The sequence below is a fragment of the Plodia interpunctella genome, chromosome 5 (assembly GCF_027563975.2).
Source record: "Plodia interpunctella isolate USDA-ARS_2022_Savannah chromosome 5, ilPloInte3.2, whole genome shotgun sequence".
In the NCBI taxonomy this organism is placed as follows: Eukaryota; Metazoa; Arthropoda; class Insecta; order Lepidoptera; family Pyralidae; genus Plodia; species Plodia interpunctella.
The window spans coordinates 9,574,358-9,586,719 of NC_071298.1; the positions used below are offsets into that span (position 1 = coordinate 9,574,358).

The 12,362-nt window shown below is 35.6% G+C and overlaps 1 protein-coding gene across 1 annotated transcript in view; it reads right to left on the reverse strand.

The window, feature by feature from the left end:
- tow (target of wingless) overlaps window positions 1-12,362 on the reverse strand; it is a 66,124-nt gene that overhangs the window by 23,034 nt on the left and 30,728 nt on the right. The gene's annotated exons all lie outside the window — the stretch shown is intronic.

Here is a 12,362-nt window from a genome sequence, read left to right on the forward strand (position 1 = left end):
TTTGTGTGATCTGTCTGTTTATTGGTCAGCATGAAATGAAAACTGCTAGTGTCGTCCACTATCATATCGCACACAAAAGTGATTTAACTCAAAATTTGGCGTAAATTTTAACTCATTCTCAACACTATATCCTAACGTGTCGATACGATCGACCAGTAAGTCAAACACTAACAAATTTAGAGCAGTACAGGCAAATCGTTTTTATAATTTCGTTACATATCGACCGTTCTGGTGTACAAAAGTGACCGATTTAATATTTCGTCGGCATAATTAATTTCCGATCAAGTTTGAATGTTAGCAAACTAAATAGCAATGTACTAACTTCCATACGTACCTATTATCATTGCTTATTTTTATAAGAGCTATATAATTAATATTATAAAAAGAAGTCCTCCTGTCGCGTCTATCTGTCTGTATGAACGCGATAAACTCAACAATTTGTATAACAGATATTTATAAAAATTGTATAAATATCTGTTATACAATTTTTATCAAAAGTTTGTGCGATTCCTGGGGAAGGTTTGGGTGTATAATTTATTATGGCTTTACCCGAGCGAAGCCGGGACGGACCACTAGTGAGTTATTAAATATAAAAAAATGTAAGAAACAATAATAATGGTAAGCCAGGGACCAACACTTTACAAATGAGTTTCTTTCGGCATTTCTTCTCAGAAGTGGTCGTTCCGAAATGCCAGTAGTTCGTAGCTTGTGAAAAATTGCTATATAAAAATTAACGTGAAAAAGTGCCTGTGAAGGTCGAATTTCTGAATAAATGATTTGAATTTGAACATTACAAAACTGAGCAATGGTACACGCGCCTTTAGGAGAAGTCAGTCCTCAAGGCCGAATCCGGGATAAAATGGACAATGGAGCATGCTATACATAAAGGAGATTATTGCGACAAAAGCAATTTTCTCTTCGCCTGTACATCACATGTTACAGAAGATTGGTGTAGAACGAGGTTTAGATCGACTCTTATTAGGTAAATATACATTATAAGTTATATCATTCCTTTTTTTTTTCTAACAATTGATTACATAAAAAAATCTCAAACTTTAGGACGTTATCGGTAATAACAACGATGTTATTGACTGTTATACAAATATTAATTTGTATTTTTTTAATGATATTCATATTTTTCTTGTAGATAAAGTTGGATTTTTAATGAAAATTTCAGCTGAACTCGAGCCCTGAGTATAAACAGAGATCGTCTGCAATCCGCTAACCTGTTTTCTGTATTTATAAGTTCACAAAGAAACAATGCTTCCGCTGTATTATTAGGGTTGTCCAATTCTGTACTTTAATTATAATCTTCTTCTCTTAGAAGAAGAGAAGAAGTTATATACTTATTAATTTTAATTTGTTCTGTTTAAAAATACTACATTTAGAATTAGTATTTATTTCATTTATATTAATTAAGATAACTAGAAATTTGTCTCACATCTCTGCGTAAAAAAAATCCAGCGGAAGACATACTGATCGTCTGTCTGTCTATATCTATCTATCTGTCTAATATTAGTAGGATTTTCAACAATGATACTTTATATTTTTTATTTTTATTTATTAGGCACACAAACAGAATACAGATAATACAGTAGTACATTATTTCATTCAACAATAGTGATCTGTCAAACTGATCTATAATCCAATGCAGTGTACACAGCATAACATAATAAATTTATTGAATAAGCAAGCCTTAAATAATTGTATCAGAATAATTGAATAAGTATAATAATTAATTTATAATTATTGACATTCGTGATAATCACATATCTAATGCTCCAGCCAATGATTATTTGAACTGTGAAAAATTAGAGCTAAAAGATACTGTAGAAGAAGAACAAGCCGATAGACCAGCCCTAATAGAACGCAGCGGACAAATAAACAGACGGAGTCATAACAATATTTCACTTTTGATCTCCCGGACTATCACATTCAAATTGTTTTATTACGTTTCGCGGGATGAAACTCGGCAACCTGTATAATAATTTTGTTTTAACACTGTTATAAACAATAACGTAAATAATAGAATTTAGAGGAGCCTTTTTTCTACTCCTAAATATGATTCGATCTCAATGATTTTTAGCACTGATATCGTAAACAACTAAAGGTTTTCATTTTCATAAAATTGGAATTTATTAGCAATATTGCGATTATAACATAGGGTCATCTGTGTTCTTCTTGTAGCATCTATAGCTGTAACTTTATCTTTAAATATTTACATATAAAAATATCAAATAATTAAAATTGTAATAGTTCTAAATCTAGCGAGCACATAACCCTATGGTCCGTGAATCAGCTGCCGACATCGTAAACAATTTACACAATGGTTATCGCAATGTTGAATAATTGCTTCACATCACTATAACGCTTGATTATCGTCAAATGTTCGAGATTTTGGGTTTTAAATATAACCGAACGATACATTACCTCGATAAAAAAAAATATTTTAGCACTGGCCACTTTTTTTAATTGTTCGAATTTATGTCGCCAGTGAACTCAGAGTATTTTTTCTTTTTGTTGATCTACTCTCTGTTATAACATTCTAGGTTCTCGGTTCGAAATTGCTTTAATTTTTACACATTTAAATTAGGTAGGTAATATTCAACTTTTAGGTTATATCATCAATAGAAATGTCTCATTTCGAATGAAAGTGCCCTGTTTATCTTAATTAAATGGGTTAGTAATTGAAATATTACAAGAATAACAAAGACTAATATAACATTGTAAAATCCCCTTTGACTGTTATGTAGGCACATACGTACCTATATTTTTCTCTGCATCCACAAATCATGTTGCACTTTTATTGAATTCTGAATCACGATGCATTATTATGATCTGGATGAAAATAGCTCATAAATTTCGTATGTCTGATACACGCCGAGAGAATGTGTTTGGACATTGTTCTTGAATGAAGCTTGGCGTAAAATTAATTTTACAAACAATTCTATTCAGTCATGTGAAAAGGCATATTTTAGTGTATGCCCGTGCCCGTGTATCTTTGTCTATCTTGGGCAATCTTGTATCAATTAACACCTGTTCTCATCATCAGACAAGGACCCTTACACTCCTTATGTTTCGCTCAATGGTCTCCACTCCACCAAAGCTTTGCAGCATGCTTTCTTTCCTGGCGACATGACCAGCCCAGTGACTCTGCTGTGTGTATGAGTATTACTCCCATCGGTTTTCTCTCAGAGCGACTCTGAGTTTTTCTATTTATCTGATTCTCATCACCCCAAAAACTGTTATTCCAAGTTATATTCTTCTGTGACTAAATTTCATCGAAATACCAGCATATTTATGAGTTCAGGTACGATTGAACAACATCTTCACAAAATCGAAACTTGGATTAATTAAAATGTGGCATTTCTAATACTATTAGATAATCTATATATAATATGTGATAGATATATTTCTCATGAAATCAAGTAGTTCTAATAAGCAACCAATATAGAAAATGGCTTTTCGCGTCATATCACTTAATTACATTTTTAAACCTTAGGGATAAAATTGTATTACTGCTGCCGTACAGTCAACAGCACATCAACATAGGTACCCAAATTCATTGCAATCCCGCCGCTATTACCCCGCCATAGAGGTTCATTCAGGGTAACTTGGTGTGCTGTTGACTGTAAATAGTATATTCTACAATTCGACCCCATAGCCTTGTTAAATCTTAAATTATATAAGTTAAGAGGAAATCTAAAGTATATTTAGTATAGGAGCAGTGCGAATTTGCGATATTATAGACTATAAAATATAATTCCGACATTATTGTTAGCAATCAAAGAACGGAAATATGCTTATTCTGCGCTCTTACGCTTCTGCGAATATAACTGACAAATTTATCGTAAACTTGGGTTTTCGTCGAATTATTCGGCTATTATTGTCAACATCATCATAGTCGTAGCCTTAAGCTGAGGGTCGTGACCATCAGTATATGAAGGATTCACGTGTCCAACCAAATTTAAAAAAAAAACTACTTATTTTTTTAAATGGCTAAATATTATAACTAGCTGCGCCCCGGGGCTTCGCTACCGTGTGAAATTCGGGATAAAAAGTACCCTATGTGTTATTCCAGGTTATATTCTATCCGTGTACCAAATTTCATAACAATCAGTTCAGTAGATTTTGCGTGAAAGAGTAACAAACATACGTACACATATCCTCACAAGTTTGGATAGGATATGATAATTTGTTGATTTTAACTACCGTTGAGGTTTAGACAATTAGTCCTACTTCGCGTTTTTCTGCGCACGTTGAAGTTAACGTCGAAGTTGTAGGTGCAACCCGCACTTAGTATTCTAAGGTTAAAGTTCGCAAGGTCAGCTGCACCACCGCGTCTTATAGTTCAAGCGAGTCACGTGGTCACGTGACGCGTAACGCACGCGTGCACGTCAGGAAATGCCAAACAGAAAATAATTAATACCCCCATTAAAGTCCAACTGTAGTGCGCCACCTGTTGGACTGTTCATAAAATGTTTAATGGCTGCGGATGAATGAGTTCAGATTGCTGACTTTGGCCCCGTTTCGGTGTGATGGAAATACGTAAATGCCTGCTCCATACTGTCGCCGAACACACATACCGACGCGAATGCGTGAACATTGCGTGGTTTATATGAGAGCTTTTATTTATCGCAATTAAAAACCAGCAATGTATGCCGAATCCGCCAAATTTGGCAAACTGCTCGACGATATTGTGGAACATACATTACATAATAGCCATGTCCCATTGCTCGTTGCGCCATTGTCCTCCGTTGTCACGTTGACATCCTTTGACTGATCAACGCGTACATTGTAAGGAGTTTCGGCGACGTTTTTTGTTTGTAGTACGTCAGTGTCAACGAATACAACGGAGCAAGGCGGAGCCGCAACAACGGAAGCTCTTACTAAACTAACATGAAACTTGAAAGCATAACTCTTTCTTTGAGCAGTAGGTATAAAACTCACATTCTCCTTATCTCGCGGATGTCGTTCAAGTTGGACTAAGGGACACGGAGCCATTGATTGCAAGATAAACACTAAGTTACTGCCCACTGTCTACTGTCGCAGGCATCTGGTTAAATATGCCATTTCATTAGAAGCCTAGCCCGCTCATTAAAGTTAAATGGCTGCGACATACGTACTTACATACTTAACTAACCACACTAAAAAAATCAATCAGAAGTTACTTGTTTTAATAAAAGATGTTTTTATTTATAAACAGTATTATAATTGAAATAAAGGGAAAAAACAATTTAATTCTCAGCGTTACCTCTATATATATAAATTGAAGCAGAACTTGCCTTTAATAGGACATAAGCCAACATAGCCTGGAATTCGAAATAAAACAATTGTATCGGCCTTGGAGCGGGACACACACACATTGAGTTCGAGACTTGTGTGTGTTTTCACCTGTCCCGTGGTCTGTAATCAAATCTTGCAAGTTAGATACCCACTTCCAGTTGACCTCTACAAAGTTGAAATTTCATATGTTGCTTCGGTTTCCATAACATCCATTATTATGATAAGCTTGATGGTGCAGCCCGGATCGGCTCCAAACGTGGGAGCTCCTCAACCGTCCCCGTGGGAAATTTACGCGAGCAAAGCCGCGGGCGAAAGCTAGTATTGTAATTGCGAAAGTGAGTTTGTTTGTTACCCCTTCACGCTCTATCTACTCGACCAATCAAATTTTACATAGGTACATGTAGTTTGAAGTGTGGAGAAAGAAGTACCTTTCATTCCGGAAAAATAACTGAACTGAACCTTACGCAGGCGAAGGCGCTGGCAAAGATCTATGCCGTATATATGCTTGTTATAATGGGACAAAGGCTCTAAAGACACCGTCTCAGATATCCATTTGATACACAGTTTAAAAATAAATCCGACTATCAAGCATAGTTTACGTTCTGACATGGTGCAGACCGATTTACAACGCGTGCGGTGTTAAACAATACTTTATGATGCGTTTATTTGTGTTCGCGGCTCTTCCGAGCGTACACATTGAATCATTTTTATCGACCATTTTGATATATGGCAACAACTTTGTTATCGCATCTTAAAACTCGTGGAAATATATTTAAATACTGGCTGTTGCTCGTGGCTCCGCTCGCGGCCGGAGTAGTTAATGTCAAACCCCAACTATCCAAACTCCACATTGAAAATCACCTCAATGCTCCGTTTTGACGTGAAAGAAAAACACATTCAGAATACCTACTTATATAAATAGTATACGATATAGTATTGTTTTAGACTTTAAGTTCGCAAGCCTTTTTCGACATTACAAATGTTTACATACACATAAATTTTTATGTTTCATAATTTATGATATGTGCTTACAGATCTTCGATCAGATCAAATTCCCTTCCAAAAATAGTTTCTTATTATGCTGCTGATGTGTTTTGAGGTAAGGGTTCGACATTTCTATATCGAACCCTAAAAGAAAATAGTGCCATAGCTTTTCTAATATATTTTATCACAATTGTAGAACTTGGGACTGCCAAATTTTTGTGTAATCTCTGAAATGACAGAATATTCATTTGAAAAATATTTTATTTATCCTTTGTCCTATCAGAGTAACTATTATTAAATTGAGGATCGAATATTATAACGAAAGAGGCATCGGATTCTAAAACATATATATACCTACCTAATACATATCCGTACAATATTATAAAAGTCTATCTGTCTGTTCCGCTTTCACGGCTAAACCGCTGGACCGATTTTGACGAAATTTGGTATACAAATATTTTAAGCGTCCCATTCAAACATTTATACACAATTATAATCAATTGAGGGTTGATTATAATTGTGGGTGAAAATTAACAAATAAACTCTCGCGGGCGAAGCCGCGGGCGAGAGCTATTATAGAATAACTTCGCTAGACAAAGAAAAATCAATATTCGTCGAATCTTTCTCAAGGGTGACACTTTACAACTAACTATGCAGCATAAAAATTGCGCCCTCCGAAAGGCTAAGTGGTATGAGAACAGGGGAGATGTCCAACAGAGCTCAAGCTGTGTACATTGGCTCTTAGCAAACGCTATTGCTGAAGGTTAAAATGGTAAAGCAAATCTTGGTTACAATTTACATGATAAATATAAAATGAAATGACAAAAATATGCTGTAAGAAAATTGTTTGCATTTTAAATATTGTCATTTCAAGTATAGAAATTACTAATTTCAAGTATAGAACTATCGATGTAATACCTACACAGCTTGCGACGACAAAGAAATCACAATCTGTTTGATCAAGATGCCTAAATTTCCTAACTGCACATAATTTTTAATTAAAATCAAATGAAATTCTTAATTTTCATCACTTACTCACGACGTCAAAACTTTACCTTTAGCTATGTCAAAAAGTAATTTAGTTAAAACAATGCTTGGTCTCTTGTACCTACTTATTCTACACGGGTGCTCAGGTCTCTGCCGCCTTCCACCCTTCAGCCCTACTATCGAGAGAGGTACTCCACAGCATGCACCTTTGTCTTTAAGTAGCTTTGTAGTGTCCCCTTGTTTTGCTTCCCTCTGAACCAATCATGTTTGTCTGGCGTGGCTGCGGATATTCCGCCATTGCACGATATATACAAAAACGCATCTGATTTTTTTTTTAAATGGATTCTTTTTTTAAATGTCATTTTTGACACACACTTCACAAAAACGCATCTGACATTTAGATTTTTTTTTAATTAGTTCTTTAAAAAAGTACATTTTTGACACAAGCTTTCTTATTGCCGTCGGAGAAGTCTTGTTTCATTCAAAAAATTCAACTGATGAAACTGTAGAGGAATCTCCCGTTGGATGACCAACGAGATATTCAGAGAGAGTTCAAGCATACTCGTATTTATTGCATTGAATTTATAAAATAATTGGATATTAATCTACACTCTATATCGGTGTCTGTTTCAAAATTGGGTAGCTTGTATAGTGAGTTGTGCATATGATCATAATCAGAAAAGAAGCCTATGCTGAATATGTATTTTACAAAATTTTGTAACAAAATATCACATGTCTTGTTCCCGTATATATCTATATATATATACAGCGATAGGTATAACATTTTATATTTTATACAACGACGCTTCGCTGCACGTACGCATTTTACATTTTAATACGACATGAGTGTCTGTAACTGGTTGCACATTATAATGTGACATGCGATTTTAAATTGTATATTCTATTCTATTCATTCTTCGGCAAAACAATATGGTCTAGGTAGGTACTCGGATCTAGGTCTAGGTTCTGGGAAATTTCGAAATAAAATGTGTCTTATCCATCAAGATAATTTTGGTAATATATTCAGTAGTTCTCTATACCCATTTACTAAAATGTATTAAAATCCATTCACAATACCAAATACATTCTATTTTATCTAAATAGGTATTAGTTATAATTATTTTTAAACATATAGATAACTAGCTTTTGCCCACAACTTCGTATGTGAGTAAAAATCCGTTTCCCGTGGGAATTTCACGAAATCCCTCCTTAGTGCTCCCCTACACTGTCCTAGGAAGCTACACACCAAATTTCAGCATTCTACGCCCAGTAGTTTCGGCTGTTCGTTATCAAGTCACTCAGTAACGCAAGAGTTTTATAATGACATTGGAAGACGCTACATAACCGAGGCAAAAAACAATCGAGTTTGAACAATATACCTGTGTGTCATTATTATTTTTAAGCTCACTATCGGTACAATATATATTTAGGAACAGCAGTGTGCTTGATAGTTGATAATATTACCGTGATTGCGGCAGACGAGTTACAATCATATTTGTTCAATTAATTATATTAGAGTTTTATATATATATAGATAGATAGATAGATATAGACTATCAAAATATTATAATCCTATAAATCTTTATATATATTCTACATAGTTATTGCATGTCATGATACATTCTCGCAAATAAGGATTTAGGTCAGAGAGCGATTAGGATCAATAGAATGGAGATGTCTTTGAGGACTGTTTCCATTGTACGATGTAAAACCGCAAAACCGATCGTTGTGTTATCTTCCTATAGAAGATAAAATTACTTACATATAATAAAAACTTTATTATTTAATGTCTATTGCACTCATAATATACAATTTTATATTACTAGCGGCTTATCCCGGCTTCGTTCGAGTAAAACCATAATAAATTTTACACTTAAACCTTCCTCAGAAATCACATTGGTGAAAACCGTACGCTTCCCGTAGCTTTTGAGTTTATCGTGTACAAACAGACGCGACTCAACTTCATTTTATAATATTTAAGGACAAGGATACAATCGGTACAAACTTATCATTGGTTAGAATAGCATAGCGTAGCACAACTTATATATATACTCGTATTATTTACAGCGTTAAGTTATGCGAGCGAAATGTCACAATGGATACCATCTCTTATTGAATTTATTCGTTAATGTTGTCTCTTTCTTACGATAAGAGCACGTCTCGTTAGATGATAGATTTAAATATTGAGGCTTTAATCTTCGGCAAGGGTTCCGTAGGTTAGTTTAAATGTATACTGGAATCTTTTATAAGGTGGTGGTGTAATGATTAAGACTCCGGCCAGTTTACCTGAAAGGTCCCAGGTTGGAATCCTACTCATGCCACGTGAGTTTGTATACTAATCTGACTCATGAATATTAGTTTTCATAGACCAACTGCTACCGGTGAAGGAAAACATTGTGTAGACCTGTACTCTAGTCGAGAAATTATCATCTAGTTTGTGAAATGGAGAAGGCTTCAATTGATCAACGTAGTATTGTATAGTGCATGTCAAACCTATGCAAAACGACGTTGCTCCAACGCTCAGCATCGACGCAACGTAGCGCAACGGAGCAACGGGGGCCGCGCTCTCACTTGGACATGTTACCTAACCTGGACTTATCTGGACACCTTAAATTAATATTGACTGGTAACTGGTAATTTAAAAAAATATCCCAAATAAACTTAGTGTTCTATTATTTAAACAATCAACATCGCGTGACAACAACATCTTTATTGAAATTAATGTTCTTTCTATTTCCAATTTTAGTCACACAATTGACTTGCTATTTTAATCTAATGGTCACACAACTATTGATCCTGTCTGACCTCAATCGCACGAAATTAATGCTCAATGGGCGTTGTATTGATTATATCGAGCAAGATACTTAGGCATTATGGATGGTCATTTGGTCATTAAAAAGAAAGTGTCTGAATTTATGTGTCTCTCGATCGTACAGTATTGGATCCCACTAATAAAGGCGGACGAGTTTGTATGTTTGTTTTACACATTCATGCTCTAACGGCTGTGCGAATTTTTACGAAATTTGGTATTGAGGAGGTTGATACTTTGGTGCGATTTAAGTCTGATAGTATAATAAATTATTTTTTATTTTTATATATTGTTTAAATAATTAACCACCGTGGTTTAAATAATTACGGTTACTCGCGTAATTATTTAAACCACGGTGTATAGCTAGTAAGTTATAGATAGTTGTTTATGAATGGAACGAAATAGAATATTAGTTATCACTACATAGTATGAAATAAAGTTACTTTCTGCTGTCACGAGCGTTTTGATCTACGCCACGGGCTCACATTAGTGTTTATTAAATTGTACCATACACAGTAATCAATTTCACTATCCCATTTTATAAATAAGTAAAATACTGGTACAATGTCAATTTCAAATTTAATACATGGTTAAAGAAAAATCATTCTTTATTAAAAAAACATGCCGGACACTAATGATACGCTACACGGCGCGCCGCGTTCAAACGCTTGTTGTTTAGGTTGTGGATTCCTAAGGAAGTTTTAGGTGTATATTTTATTATGGTTTTACCTGAGCGAAGCCGGGACGAGCCGCTAGTTACTAATATTCTATTCCGGGCTCAGTACCTATGTCTAGTACATAATAATTGCATTTGTACCAATTTGTATACAAAGGATTAGTCTGTCTTCCTCTATTAGTATCGTTAAAACTGATTTACGACTGATTCTAATAGCAGACTACTTATTTGAATATTGACTTGTGTGGTTTGTGGTTTCCGCCCTAGAATTGGAGCACTCGTCGTGTGTGTCATCTCGTACGCTACTAAGGGATATGAACTGCCTTGACAGCTGTTAGTCATCAACAGTATTCCCATAGAGGGTTCATGTTAGGCATGCAGCCGCCCTCGATTCACAGACGAAAATTTTAGTCTATCTTATACTCGGCCTCTGGCTTTTTCTAGCTCAGCTCTTGGCTTTGTCTGCCCCGTAACAAATAAAGACGTGATACTGCCTAATTTCCAATAAATGGTAATAAAATAAACCAACGCGGCCTATGCTTTATTAGATTACTTTATCTAATATTCAGCTCATTTTATGTACTATAAAATATATACCTATAGCGAGTAATATGGTGATAAATACCTTAGCTCAAGTTATATTATGACGTGATAAAAATGATGTCTGTCTCCCAATTAAGTTGGATTTAATGATGACTCCCTGATCAGAAAGTAGGCTGATGCATAAACGACTGTGTAACCCGTGCGCGTACGTTTTTTTAAATGGAATTGTGAGTGGCTCCCTAGACGCGTGCATTATCATATAACATTCTGTGCATATTGTTCACCATAGATGTATTTTTATCTCACTAATCCTGTCCTATGGACAGTGTGTTAGTTGGATAAGGGGAAAATAGATGCTCTAGACATGTGGTGCTGGAGGAAGATGCTCGGCATATCGTGGAGAGAATTCCGCACCAACCTGTCCATACTTCAGGAACTCGGCATCACAAAGCGTCTATCAACCTCAGTACAGACGCGTATATTCCAGTACTTTGGAATGTTTCCAGGCGTGGAAACCACGCAATAAAGCGGCTCGTCGTGCAAGGAAAAGTGGAGGGAACCAGATCACGCGGCCGCTCACCTATGCGCTGGACCGACCAAGTAAAATTCGCAGTGAGAAACCGAGTGTCAAAGTGCGCCAGACAGTGTGCAAACAGAGAGAAATGGCGGAAAATCGTAAAGAATGAAAAAAAAAATTTTTCCATCTCTAACACCACCATGGACGCCTCGATGTGACCACAATCGCTCTGCCAAGAGCGAAACGACAGAGAAGAAGAAGAATCCTGTCCTACATAATTATAAATGCGAAAGTTTGTGAGGATATATGTGTCTATGTTTCATTACTCTTTCACATAAAATTTACTGGACGGATTGTTATAAAATTGGGTACGTTTTCTTCCGATATTCACTCGGAAACGAAGCCCCCGAGCGCAGATAAATTCTATATTCATTTATTCAAATAACTAAGATCGAATCTGGAATTATAACTTATTCTATGTTAGATGGTTCTCAGAGAGTTTCGACCGCTACGGCCGCGCTATCAATACGATCCATAAATTTTCTTGAGGAAGGAATCAT